The sequence below is a fragment of the Xenopus laevis genome, chromosome 6S (genome assembly GCF_017654675.1).
Source record: "Xenopus laevis strain J_2021 chromosome 6S, Xenopus_laevis_v10.1, whole genome shotgun sequence".
In the NCBI taxonomy this organism is placed as follows: domain Eukaryota; kingdom Metazoa; phylum Chordata; class Amphibia; order Anura; family Pipidae; genus Xenopus; species Xenopus laevis.
This window is the reverse complement of record NC_054382.1, coordinates 25,567,403-25,582,689: the sequence shown is the minus strand read 5'-3', so window position 1 is coordinate 25,582,689 and position 15,287 is coordinate 25,567,403.

Below are 15,287 nucleotides of genomic sequence, written 5' to 3'. Positions count from 1 at the left end.
AGTAACTAGAATGGGTTTCGGCCCTTCCTTCACAAAGTGGCTTCAGCTGATGTACAGTGAACCCAAGGCATCCATCCGGGTTAATGACATTACTTCCGTACCATTTCGCCTGTCAAGAGGTACCCGTCAAGGGTGCCCTCTCTCTCCACTCATATTTGCGTTGGCAATTGAACTGTCAGGACTGCCAGACGTACCCGACCCAGAAGTATCCGACGGCGCTGTTTACATTCCTGGCGGTCACAGTGAAGATCCAAGATGGCGGCGCCCATGCTGAACACATGGCTGCAGCGTCGCTGTATGATGATGTCATCTCTGGTTCCCGGGATCTCATCATAAAAGGGCGCCCAAAACACTGTGACGGCGCCCAAGTATAGGATTTGCTGCCATTAATCCTGGGTTCCTGTTTGTATTTCCTGATTCCTGATTCCAGCTTTATTCCAGCCTGTTTCCAGCCTGTTTCCAGCTCCCAGCCTGAATCCTGCTCCCAGTCTGTTTCTAGCTCCTACCTTGGTTCTGACCCCCTGCCTGAACTCTTGATATTTGCATCTGATCTGCCTGCCCTCGTTAACTCCTGCCTGTGACCACTACTACTGATTCTGCTTAACCCTTTGGATACCGCGACCTTGCTCCCTCAAGAGGGCTTCCTCCTTGATCCAGACTACCTCCCTGGAGGGAGCTCCTGGCTCCCTGACATGAACCTATGGCCATAGCAATTCGGCAATCTCGGGGGGTACGGGGATTCATCTACAAGACAATTGAGGAGAAGGTCTCATTGTATGCAGATGATACGCTCCTATACTTAGCAGACCCACATGAATCACTCGCCTCTGTACTTGGGATTGTCAAACAATTTGGTACATTCTCCGGCCTTCAAATTAATTGGGACAAGTCCATACTATTTCCCCTTGACGGACAGCTTCCAACTGGGGTGGCCGCAAACTGTAACCTAAAGGTGGCGGATAATTTTAAGTATCTAGGGATAACGGTGCACAAAGATCCGACATTATTAAAGACACACTTGCACACTGGACCAAACTCCCTCTCACGCTAATAGGCAGAATAAATATATGCAAAATGATTTTTCTTCCTAAATTTCTTTATGTACTTAGTAATACCCCCTGCCACATACCCAAGAAAGCCTTGCATGATTTAGACCGAACACAATCTGAATTTATTTGGGGGAACAAAACACCCACTCTGTCCAGAGCCACTCTCAATGCTCCTCACGGTCAGCTGGGACTGACCTCTCCCAATTATGAGCTATATTATCTTGCCTCCCAGGCCTCACATGCGGCCGGTTGGAAAGTGTTTGACGCTGACAACCCGGCATCCATAATAGAGGCACTCTATCTTACTTCTGTGGAAAGCCTACACAACGCTTTATATAGGACTCGAAGGGATCTTGGCCCTTTGTTACCTGTAATGGATGCCACTAAGAGAGCATGGGATGCAATTGTGCAAATCACTAAAGCAGATACCAGTCTTTCTCCAGATTCACCTTTATGGGGTAATAGTAATTATCCACACTTAGCCACATTCTCAGAGGTGGGAACATGGACTAAATTTGGTCTAAAGCGGCTATCACAAGTATACGCTGATGGAACTCTTCGCACACTGCCTGACTTTCGCCAGATCCTCTCCCTGCCTGATCTGTCCGAATTCCGCTATAACCAGATTAGCCACCTCTGCTCCGCGCAATTCCCAACTCCTCCTCAGCACCTGCAATACACAGGGATGGAAACTTTAATTTCTCAACCCGCCAAGATCAAGCTCCTATCCAATACATATAGGCACTTAATTTCCAATAGATATGATCCTCGACCCAGGGTGAAGTATAAGTGGGAGAGTAGTGGGGTTCATGTCGACCCAGATGATTGGGAAGAAATTATAGATAACCTATATATCCCATTAGTAAGTGTAAGAGACAAGCTCATACAGTTTAAGATAGTACATCAAACGTACCTCACCCCTCAGAAACTATTTACTATGGGAAAAGTAGCCTCACCCAGCTGTCTGAGATGTGGTGCTCCTGTAGCTACTTTCATACATTTAATGTGGGATTGCCCAGTGATACTCAGATTTTGGAGGGCAATTTTGAACTTCATGGCTACCGAACTGGAACTTCCCCAGATACTTAACCCTGCTACTTGTCTTCTGGGTCTCCTTGACTCCGTGATACCTAGAGTAAACACTAGATGCCTGATGAGGTTGCTCCTCTTTTACGCAAAGAAGGTCGTTGCCCTGCACTGGATGGGCCCATCGCCACCATCTCTGAGTAGATGGATTGGACTGGTTAATTCACAACTGGAACTGTACAAGCTCACGTACTTAGCACGTGGATGCCCACAGAAGTTTGAGAATATTTGGAATAACCCTTGGCTCGAGTCGCCAGCCACATCGGCCAACTATTGATGGATACTTTTTCAGCCGTATGCCCTTCTCCCCACTTTCCCCTTCTTTTCTTTCCTTTCTAACTTGCTTTTCTTCCTTCTAATTTTCTGTTGTTAAAATTCAATAAAAATTAACCTTTAAAAAAAAATAAAACAGTTACAATGTCCACCACTGGCAGCAGGAAGCAAACTACAAGTAGTAGATTCTCTTCAGACTAATTTCACTCTTCTCATATTAAGATTTCCAAATCCCCTGACAATTAATACATTATAGTACGTGGGCTGAGTTTCATTGCAAAACAGTTGCTGTGCTTTAGCCCCTGCAATTGGTTTCACAGTGTGCTCCGCCATGTTTAAAAACAATCAGGTTGCCTATGGGTTGCCAATTGTTGTCCCTACAAGATCGAAATTGAGTGCTCGGGTATAAATCTTTACCTTTAAGCCCTGTGCGGCATTAATGACTACTATTAATTCCAGTTACAGAAGGAGCAGTTTTAGAAAGGTCACCACGTAGGTCAAAAGAGCAATACATTAACAGATTAAGTTAAATGTGAACAAGAGCAGTTTTTAAAAAAAAAGAGAACCTTGGACAAAAAAAAATTTATATTGCTTTTACCATTGCTTTCATTTTCCTTCCATTTTCAAAATGCTGTAAAAAAGATTCCCTTTGTGAAATTAACTTTGAAATGACATTATTATTACTGGTGCCTGCTGAGCCATGAAAGCATCCGCTGGTGCCCCAGTGTCTTTCTTTCCATTCTTTTGTCTCTGGGCAGCTTAGAACCTTGGTTAAAGTCTGTTCCGGGTATTTTCCCATAAAGCAGTAATGGGCCACATGGCTTCACAGCTTCCGTGTGAGAACACAAAGTTCGCAGCTGGCATCTCTTCTGTTTTTTTGTAATTGATCTCATCCTACCTATGTCTGAGCATGAAAACAAGAAATGCTAATTTCAGTCATTCCCTCAGGGAACGATTATTATTCTTTTAATATGGAATAAATACACAGAACTTAGATAACACACAGCTCAAGAGCAGCACATTCTATGATACATAAAGGCTGACTAATATATATATCTGTTCTTAAATGTGCCTGTATATTCCTGTTAGAGCCAGTTCTAACATAACTTTATTCTCTTATTGCACAGTGAGACTGCATTGGTAAAAACAATACAATACTATTGTTTTGATATGTCATACTATTGTTTATATAAATAAACTGCTGTGTAGCAATGGGGGCAGCCAGGGCCGCCATTAGAGATCACGGGGCCGTACAACAAAAGTTTTGGGGTCCTCTGGGCCCGCCCACCCAAGCCCCACCCCAGATCCCTCCATTCCACACCACAGTTAAAAGACCACACAGATATCAGCGCTAAAAAAGGTAACACCCCCACACACACACAAGTTATAAAAAGCTATTGATGGTCAGGGCCCCCTTATAAGTAAAAAAAAAAACTGTGGTGCCAGGGCCCTCCATAACAAATTTTTTTTAAAAAAATGGTGGTCAGGGCCCCCCTACAAGTTAAAAAAAATAATTGGTGACCAGGGCCCCCCTATAAGTTAAAAAAAAAACATTAAAGCCAGGTCCCCCATACAAAAACATTTACAAAAACATTGGTGCCAGGGCCCACTTTACAAGTTAAAAAAAAATTGGGGCCGCATAAAATATTTTTTTTAAAAACTTTGGCGCCAAGGCCCCCCTTACAAGTTAAAAAAAAAAATTGGGGCCCCATAAAATATTTTTTTTAAAAAATTGCCAGGGGCCTACAGAGTATTAAAATAAAACATTTGAGGCCAGGGGATTAAATAAAAACCACATTGGTGTTAGTAGAATTGAACTTGTGGCTTCAGGACTTCAATTATAGCTGTTTTCATGACATTGGGTCTTTTCGCCGCTTCAGGACTTCAGTGTTGGCTCCTTTTGTGACTTTGTTTCTTTTCGCCGCTTCAGGACTTCAGTGTCAGCTCCTTTCATGACTTTGGGTCTTTCTGCGGCTTCAGGACTTCGTCTGTTCAGCACTTCTGCATTTGGCTGTTTGGGACTTCGATCGATCGGCACCGCTTCGGAGCTGTCAAGAGGGGTCCTGCTCTTTGAAAAGTGCAGCCCTGCCGGGCCCCCCTTCAAGCCTGGGCCCAGGCCACTTGTCCCACCTGTCCCCCCCCAATGGCGGCCCTGGGGACAGCTATTCAAGGGAGAAAAGGCTCAGGTTACACAGTAGATAAACTCTATAGAACATAATGGCGTTATCTGTTATCCACTATTTAACCTGTGCCATATAGACTTTTTTCAATTTCCGCCATTGCTACAGAGCAGCTTGTTTATATGAATTATAGTAGTGTTTCTGAAGTAAACACATCAGTTTTACCAGTACATGATATTTTCATTACTTTAAAAACTTTCATTTTTTGGTGTTGCTGTTCCTTTAAATATTATTTTAGTAGCCTTAAAGTATTCCGAAAAGACTCCTTTACTTGGAAACCAAGGTCTCCAACTTCCAAGCATTCTGCACCCATAAGTGTATTCTAATTCAAAGTTATTTTAAAGTGATAACAAGGTCACCAAAGCCAACAAACATGGAGAAAAGTATTTGTAAATTGTAGTCATTTTCACTGAAATTTATTTGAGAGATTTTGTTAATAACTTGTCTATGTAGACCAAGAAAAAACAACCGCACAAGCTTAGCACATGCAATCTTGGTGCCCAGGTTGCATGTCACAAACCCCTGTTGACATTTCTGTTAAACATTAATGGGATTGGTGAAATTTTCCTGTAATCAGATATTTTGTGAAAAGGGGAGGCCTGGCACTGCGTGGGAGAAAGAATGTTTCTGTGGTTAATCACCAAACTTGTGATAACGTCTGTGACTCTCACTGCTGACCTCAGACAATTATTGCTCCTCAGGCTTCAAGTCTATTTTGGCCAGACAAGGACAGACACATTAGTGTGCATAGCCACTATATAATATCTGTGAACAAATGATGTCTCGTCCTCTTATTTGTCCAGTGTTGAAAATCCCATTGACCGATATTCTCTGCTTATGAATAACACAGCGTCTATTGTCCCTCTCGACCTGTGATGTCATGAATTACAGTCATGGTTCCGGGCAATGCTTTTACAACTGACCATTATTGGAAAAGAAGACATTAATCTTTCCTTTTGTGTTAATCATTTAATATACACTTTGACTACACAGTTTCACTAGTTAACAAAAGACCTATTATACAATAGTTCCGTTCATGAAATTGCCCTGTTACCCTGAAGACGTCTTTCTGCAGGGAGATTGTACCTAAATGTCCTTCTTGTTTTTTCTAATTGTTTCTCTAAGGGCAGAGACACACGGTCAGATTCGGGGAGATTAGTGGCCCGGTGACAAATCTCCTCTTTTTCGGGGACACTAATCTCCCCCCGAACTTCTTTCCTTGTGAGGCAACTTCGACGACTTTGAAAAATGAAGCTCACCGATCCATCCCGTCGGCATTTTACATTGTAGCCGGCAGGAAGGCAGTTCGGGGAGATTAGTCGCCCTGAAGAAGAGGAGATTTGTCACCAGGCGACTAATCTCCCTGAATCTGACCGTGTTTCTCTGCCCTAAATGCAAAAGGATGTATCGTTGGAAACTACTGTGGGTCAATTTTTATAGTTAGTTATATAGTCATTTAGTTATAGCATACCTAACAGTTAAACCTTGAGAGCTATTATATTTTTCAAGTAACATTTATATGCAGTCACAATAAAAAGTATATTGTGCAGGTATGGGATCTGTTATCTAGAAACCCATTATCCGGAAAGCTCAGAATTATGGAAAGGCCGTCTCCCATTAGGGTTGCCACCTTTTCTTATGTTTTTTACCGGCTGGTGGGGGGACCGAACAAAAGGGGTGGGCGGTGACGTCAAAGGGGGTGGGGTAGTGACGTCAAAGGGGCGGGGCACATCGCGGAGAACCATAGACTTGAGGGGGCGAACAAAAGTGGCGGGCCATGATGTCAAAAGGGGCGGGGCGTGACATCAAAAGGGGCGGGCCACATCGCGGAGAACCATAGACTGAGGAGAAAAGGTAAATTACAGGGGATTAGGGGCAGGCCGAGGCCTCTTTTTGAAGGGTATTACAAATTTACCGGCAGCTACATTACCGGTAAATTTGTAATACAGGCCCCGGCAGGTGTTTTACCGGCTAGGCCGGTAAAATACCGGCCGGGTGGCAACCCTATCTCCCATAGACCCAATTTCATACAAATAATCCACATTTTTAAAAATTATTTATTTTTTCTCTGTAATAATAAAACAGCACCTTGTACTTGATCCCAACTAAGGTATAATTAATCCTTATTGGAAGCAAAACCAGCCTATTGGGTTTATTTAATGTTTACATGAATTTCTAGTAGACTTAAGGTATGAAGATCCAAATTACAGAAAGATCTGTTATCTGGAAAACCTCAGGTCCCGAGCTTTCTGGATAACTGTCCCATACCTAACATTTGGCACCCCCAAGTGCCGGAAGCCTTTCCTTCTCCTTTATTGAACAAAAACAATTCACAGAAATATTAAAAGTATTCCTGCTTTACATGTGCCTAAAGCTTCTGCACAGTTCTATATATACCCACAACAAAATGTTGGTGGAGTGCCAAGCTAACGGAGCTATCTGAATGCGACACAATACAAGATTCTTCCTCTATCTGCACTGACAAAGAATGGATTCCTGTGGCAACGGCAATACTCAGTCATTTGTAATAAATTATCTTTAAGCTGTGGTTTGATCTGCAGAAAGTCAAGAAATTGTGGTTTCATCAAAAATGATGGTGGGAACTGCAAAAAAAAAATTTAATAATTATGGTTGCAGTTGTAGAAAATCAAGTACAAAACGTGTATACATTTGCTATTAATTTTCAGCACTTTGGCAAATCAGTACAAGTAACAACGTGCAGGCAATTTTCAGTAATGGAATGCCTGTGATTTGAATCCTTTTTTAGATTTAAATTTAACATGCTGGGAGAGCAGAGACAGATCAGCAGAATGTTGCCGATTACCATTCAGAACACATCTGTAGTCTATTAGCCTTTTATAATGTGGAGAGAGATCCGTGCCTCCTCCATCTGCAGCATTGGAAGCATGGCATAACTAGGGTTGCCACCTTTTTTAAACTGCTTTACCGGCTGGTGGGGGCGGGGACACAAAGGGGCGGGCTGTGATGTCAAAAGGGGTGGGGCCAAGGACGGGCCACGCCACAGACGCTAGAAGAGGCAAAGGAAAAGGTAAGTTCCAGGGGATTGGGGGCAGGCCGAGGGCTCCTTTTAATCGTATTACAAATTAACCGGCAGCTACATTGCCGGTAAATTTGTAATACCGGCCCCGGCCTTGGCAGGTATTTTACCGCCTAGGCCGGTAAAAATACCGGCTGGGTGGCAACCCTAGTTATAACTCAATTCACAAACTCACAGCACTCTTGGGGCTTCGCCACACTCCGGGCCACATCATCAGGTGCTACCACGGTAATTCACCAAATTTTTTCTCTCTTGCTTTCTTTCTGGCCACATCATCAGGCGCTACCACGGTAATTCACCACATTTTTTCTCTCTTGCTTTCTTTCTGGCCACATCATCAGGCGCTACCACTGTAATTCGCTAAAATGCAAAATTGCATCTCTGCAGCCAAACACTGGCGAAGTTTCACTAGCATTAATTCATCAGCGCGAGCATTTCATAGTGAACTTTCGCAAGTGTTCATTTCTGCCTAGCGAAACTTCATTGGTACATGTGCTTTGGTCAATTTAAATAGGGCAGGTACATATAGGTCTTATAGACGTCTTTATTAGAGATGTTGGTGCAAATGCTTGAAGTGGCCACTTATTAATACACATGTCCAAGGAAGCTAAATAAAGACAAAAGAGATCCTCTAGTGCCCTAGACATGAGCCCACTCTAAAACAAATGTGGCATGCCTCTCAAATGGTCCCACTTTAAAATATGAAAAAATGTAAAGAAACTGTGTTTTTAAAAAAAAATTATGACTTTTCGGCATACAGGATATGATGTCACTGACATTGAGGAGGATATAGCCTCATCTTATCAGTTCGCCAGGTCTAAGCTGGCGAAGGAATCTCTGGCAAAACAGGTAATGTACTATAAAATTCACACTTTAGTGAATTTGCAGAGTAACGATCGTTCACCTGAGCGAAAATGCCCCTGACGAAAGGGCGCAAAACTAGCGGTCTCTTTCACTAGCATATTGTCCTCTAGACCTGTTAGTAAATTGGCAATGTGATATCTGGCACATTTTCTCTAGTGACAGCCACTTCACCCTTTAGTAAGTCTGCCCCTTGATTTTAAAAAGATTGGTAAGCTTGTTTTTATGGTAAGCTAGTACACTATTTATGACAATTAGCTTGAGTGCATAGTCACTTGAACTTGATTAGGGTTTCAGAAAAGATGCATGAGTATTTCACTCTTTCCAGCATGCCATGTTCCTATTACGTCCATCCTAAATCCCTAATGCAGGTTCCTGGAATACTGTAGTCTCCTATTACAGACCCCCCTAAACCCTCCAATATTACTGCAGAACTTTGTACAGGGCAATATCAATTGTCTTGTAGTTTCTGGTGTCTCTCTATTAAATCATTAAAAAAAACCTGGAGAACGTACCCTGCTATGACGAGTTTCATGTCCTACTCATCTGCCACATAGCAGTTATGGCAGACAATGCTAGGCCAAATGCATTCTGGCTTCTTATTATTTGATTACAATATAATATATGGCATATAGGAGGTGATGTAGTGGCCAGCCAGTTCGAGAGTTAGTGACATGTTAAACAAAGATACAATTAATAAGTGACTGAGTAGCATCATTACAAAAAAATCTGTTAAAGGAACACAAAATTATTATTCATGTAATATTATTAGGGCCAAGAAAACTATTTTGTATTAGAGCCTGCCTCAGCTCTCCCCTGTCTGTGTATAAAGCTGCCTGGATGCCATGTTGGGAAGAAATTAGCAACACTGGATAATTGTTTCCTATGAAGAACAATTGTAGCATAGTGGAAAAATGCTTCTCTTACAAGGTAGGACAAGGTACACTCTATAAAAATCCAAAGTTTATGAAGGTCAGTGCTAAAATGCAGCTATGGGGGAAAAAGTAGAATAAAAAAGGGAAAATGAGGATTTTTTAGGGTAGTATTCACTTATAACCTCCTAAATTCCCATGAATACCTTTAGTGCAGTTACCCTTTAATGATCACCGCGTGTGGGTGTTGAATGGTTACTTACAAACCTTTACTTTAACATGTGCTCATCGAAAGTTGCAGGCATTAGAGCTGTAGGGTGTTGCCTCTTGGTAGAAGAAGTTTAAAGCGCAGAATATAGTGTAAAAACCTTTTTATTCTATGGCAATAAAAACCAAATGGTTGCACTCACATTTATGTGGTTAAAATCAGGCATTACATTTCTCCTCGTTTGAGTCTGTGTTGTTTCAAGTGGCTTTGGTGGTTTGTGGTTTGGGTCCCGACCTGAGTTGCCTTCCCACACTGCTAGCTACTTCCTGGACGCTTGGAGATGACGTCAGCCGCCTTTGCCTTACGTGTTTCGTCATTGGCGACTTCCTCAGAGGTTGAGTGCTGAGTTTGGGAGATGGACATGTAGGGTTGCCAACTTGCTGGTATTTTACAGGCCTTCCAACAACTGCTGGCTCCTGATGCTTGATGAATGCAGGAAGAACTCAAGGTATATATATTGCAGAGCTAATAATGCCTTAGCCACAATATAATTTCCCCTTCCCATTGACTCTGGCCAGTTTTGCTCATCACTAAAAATAATAATAATACATTTACCTTATTAGATGAAAACAAAGGGGAAATATAAAATGTTTGATTGGCTCTTTTCATGTATTGACCCCACATTCCATCTTAAACTTGACTTTTTGGATTTGACTGCCGTCAGTGTCTTCCAACAAACTGTTAAATGTCGTTCTGGCCTCTCGGCTATTCACTGTAATGTTTCTGTAGGATGATTTTATTAGTGGCCTTAGAGTGAAACTAAAATTCAAGGCTCTTATGTATTGAAATAATAAACTATGTTAAGCTGGATAAGAAAGGGAACGTTACTCAGCAGTAATTGATGTGGACATTAAGGCAGGGAAATAGGGGACAAGGCTCAGTGTGAATGATGTTAAAGTTATGCACTGTATTTTTGGTTTCAAACAAGAGAAAACTAAGGATGAAAGTGAGTGCATTTAGAAAGATCGGGCATTAAAAATAAGTTGGAAATAATAGTACTATCGAATAGACTACATAATAATTTAGCATGAAAATACTGTGAATTTAAGGGGAATAGACCACATCTTGAATACCTTTTTCGACACCCGCTTGAGAAATGTTTTGATGTATAATTTTAGCTATATGAAAACATGTTAACTGGTAACACTGTTTTGGGGGCAAAGGTGCATGTGATCCTGATTAGCAGTAAGTACTGATTCAATATCTTTTTTTGCACCATATGGTTAGTGTGATGACTCACAAAGTTTGAGCTTTATGACTCAGGTTCAAGTTATCTTCAGAACAGAGAACTCTGACCACAGTGGTCATTGACCCTATCTGGAAACTCTTTATTTAATTGGCAGGCATAATGAAGGAAGCCTATCAAGGCTAATTAAATGACATTGTGGCATGATAATATCCCATCTTGTCAATCTCCGACATACTGGTAGGCTGAATTAATTGTTGGCCCAGTGTTAGAAGTTTAATGGCTCATACTGACTTTTGTATGAATCTGTGTGAGTAAAGCCATAGAAGAAAAAATAAGCTGCATTTCATCCTGTGATCCCCGGTGGTGGAACGCAAAAAAACTGACTGCAGGGGAACACAGAGCCAAATACCCATGAGTATGAGCCTTTATTCTGTCCTGCACTCATCTAGATGTTTTTTTAAAAGGTTTTAGGAACTTCCTGGTTTCAAACCAGGGACCTGTTGCATTTCAAGTAGTGCTGCTTCTGATTGAGTCACAGGAGGCAGAACGGTGTGGGCAATTGCTTGTTTAAGGGCTATTTAAGCTTGCATCCCATACTGCTGGATTATTGGCATTTTCTCTGACTCCAAGAATCTAGTTGTGTTGTTCCTGACCTTGCTCCTGACCTTGTTCCTGATCTGGTAATCATGTTCCTGTTACTGATTTTGCTCCTGTTCCTGAATCTGATCTGGTAATCTTGTATTGTTCCTGTCCTGTTCCTGTCTGGTCCTTGTTCCCCTCGATCTTTGAACTCCCGGTTTTGACCTTGGCTTGTTTATCAACTCTGCATGTACTCTGCCCGTGCTGACCTTTGGCCTGTTCCCGATACATTTGTCTGCCGCCTGCATTTGACCCTTGGCCTGAACCATGCCTTGTTATATCTCTCTGCAGCAATTTGTGGCAATTTTTTCCTCATTAAAACTAAAAGTTACAAATCACATTGGCTCCTGTCGGTCAATCCTTGCAGAAGGGTAACTTCATGCACTTGTGTCAGTTGTTCGTTGTCAATTGATATGATAGATTTGTTGCATTGCAGTTGCATTACTTCACAAACCATCTTTTTATATCCTCTTCTTCAGTCATTTTCTTCTAGGCCAGTGAGACCTCTTTTTTTAAGTGAAGATGTTATAATCAAAAGTGATTTGCTTCTTGATGGTTTTATTAATTCTCCAATTCAAAGAAACTAAATCATGGAAGCCAAAGTATTTTGATTAATTTCATGGAAAATAGCTTCCTTCCTGTTTATATTATGCATCCGATATCAGCATATATTTCCCATGGTGATTTTTATAATGCACTGAAAGCAAAACAATCTCCATGTCCCAGTAACTTCCAGGAACATACTAATTTCCCAGGATTCTCAATTTAAAGCAAGGAAGTATGAGTCAGATTCAGATTCCTGTACAGGAATCCTTCTTCATAACTTGCATGGAGATTTAAGGTAAGTGACAAGTGTTTAACACAGATGATGTGGGCTGTATATACAGCTATGGCCTTGGGCAGCCACTCAGATTGCTCTTATTATAATCCATCAGCGACAGGATGAAAAAAAGTGCACATTTGGGTCAGATTGCTGTAAAAACAATTTTTCAAAAGCTTATCTCTGAACTTATTTTGAGATTTTCTCATTCCCCTCAATGGAGTTTTTGTGAAATAAGTTTTTATCATTGATCGACTGAAAAAGACTGCAGATCCAGTGGAAGTATAATACATTCAGGCTAGATTTCAAATATAAAGATTTAAGAGGGCAGTATACAGCTATGTTCAGTAGTTGTCCAGTATATGCTGTACTACTTGGGTTGAAAATGTATTCTATGAATTCTTTAAAATATAACATATTTGTTTATCTTGTGAAGCAACCCAAACTCAGAAGTTGCTCAACGAACTCCAAGCTTGACATGCTCTTCAACCTAGACTCTTTCTCTTTAAAAGGATCCCTCAAGTATCAAGCTGCCTCCAAGTCTTATAGAGTAGAGTTCAAGTGAAGGCTCCGGAATATAGTAAAATATAGGCAAATGATAAACAAGGGTATAGCCTAAAAACAGATAGATATTGACAGTCAGGCCAAGGTAATCGGAACTACAGAAAAGTCATATAGAAAACAAGGAACTCAAGTAGATTAGATCACAAGCAAAACTAGGACCAGAATATCAGGCAAACCAGACAAGGTAAAGAAATCAGAATAAGGAACAGGGCTCCGATAGGACCTGAACCACAACAATAAATAGGAACAAGAAGCAAAGAGACACCCATTGTGATCTCTGCTATGTTACTAAATTAAAACAAAGTTTGGATTGGGTTGATATAAGTAATTCCGCAGATGCAAAATTATTCCTATAATGGGCAAAGTTAGAGTTTAGGTTTTGGATGTTCTTTAGCTCTGATGCTGTTGGCAAACATGAATCCCTACATATATTGACTATCCATACACATATAATTTATGAATAGGGGTATAGAACGTTATAATACACAAAAGCCATGAATATCTTGTAAATTATATCCTTATAAACGGTGAGTTCTGATGTCGTCAGTTATAAACAGTGTCATTTCTGTCACATGACTCACTGAAACTTGCGTATTATAATAAATAAAGTATCCCCAGTTGCAAAATATAAGGATATTAGAAGTTACCTCAGAGTTCCACGACCTGTATAAAAGCATAAAAGCCTTCGGCCTGTATAAAAGCCTTCGGCCTCATGTTTTTATATGAAAACGCCTATATTTGGAAAAAAGAGACACTTTTAGTTACATGGTTTGTACAAAGTTTGAATAATCTGATGCGCCCAGCCAAGGCAGTGTCCATGCACCAGTCCTGACTATGTGAAAAAAGTGAAAAAAGTATTTTCTTTGGGAGGTGACGGGGCGCATCAGCGTATGCAGACTTTGTACAAACCATGTAACTAAAAGAGTCTCTTTTTTCCAAATATAGGCATTTTCCTTTCAATCTGATTTTCTCCTAAAAGCTATATAGTAGGTGTGCTGGGTTAATTAGCTTTGTTCAATATATAATATAAGCCACACACCCATGCACCCAACTGCTTTTAATTGCAACATGGGGATGAGTTGCATTTTTGGATTTTGTATATTGTATAGGGGAAAGTGGCTTTCCCTTTAATGCATGCTCTCCCAACACCTGCCCCACTAAATAAAGTCCTGTATGTTCACAAAAGCTCACAAAGCAGAATGGTTTCATTGGAAGAGGTCATGCCAAATAAAGAGATAAGCAGATATGGTCTTTCTCCTCCCAAAGAAAATACTTTTTTTCACATAGTCAGGACTAATGCATGGACACTGCCTTGGCGGGCGCATCAGCTTATGCAGACTTTGTACAAACCATGTAACTTAAAGTGTCTCTTTTTTCCAAATATAGGCGTTTTCCTTTCAATCTGATTTTTTCCTAAAAGCTATATAGTAGGTGTGCGGGGTTAATTCGTTTTGTTCAATATATGATATAAGCCACACACCCAACTGCTTTTAATTGCAACATGGGGATGAGTTGCATTTTTGGATTTCAGGTTTTTATATGGTCGTGAAACTCCTCGGTAACTTATAATATGCTTATATTTTACAAGAGGGGGTACTTTATTCACTATATATCCTGTGAATGCAACAATATAGTATTTTAAAGAAGAGCAGCAAAACTAAAAGACACAAACTGTATCTAATACATTTTTCCAGCTGTAATTTTGGTTGGTAAAGTGTGTTAGTTCAGAAAACATTGCCTTGGGGTCAAAATTTGTAGAACGGTAGCGTGGGGAGATGTTTTGACATGATCTTGGCAAACCTATTGATGTAGTAGAGAAGCATAAAGGGAACGTTTCCAGCATAAACACATGGAGCAGGTCAGATGCCTGTGCTTGTTGGAAACGTCATTTGGCACAGAGTTTGCTGCCAGAGAAAAACACGTAGTATAAAAACTCCACTGCTTCTTCATGTTGCTATAACTAGTTCTGTGACCTTATAGTCACTCAACCATACTTGTTGTGACTGATTGGAACGTTTATTTGCATGCAGATTATAAATTCATATTGAATGGTACAATCTAAAAGCACCAAATAATGCAGCAGAACCTTAGCATTGTGATGCTAGATTATGATAGGTTTTGTTGGGTTGCTCATAAAGCTGGCCATACACAGAATTACTTGCTTGTTTTGCAGGGTAGAAAAATTAACTGACCGTTACCCAACATGACAACAAAAGAGGAGGGTCAGATCAGCTTAACTTAATTATTTGCTTCCTGATTAAATGACTGGATCACAGTATGGACCATGCAGAACTTTCTGGAGAGAAATCAGCTTCAGTGTCTGATGTGACCCTCAGATCTGTCTGATCCCAAGAAGACATTGGTTGGGCATGGTGTCTCATTAATGAGTCAATAAGATGAAGAATTTGGAACCTGGTGTTTTACAGAC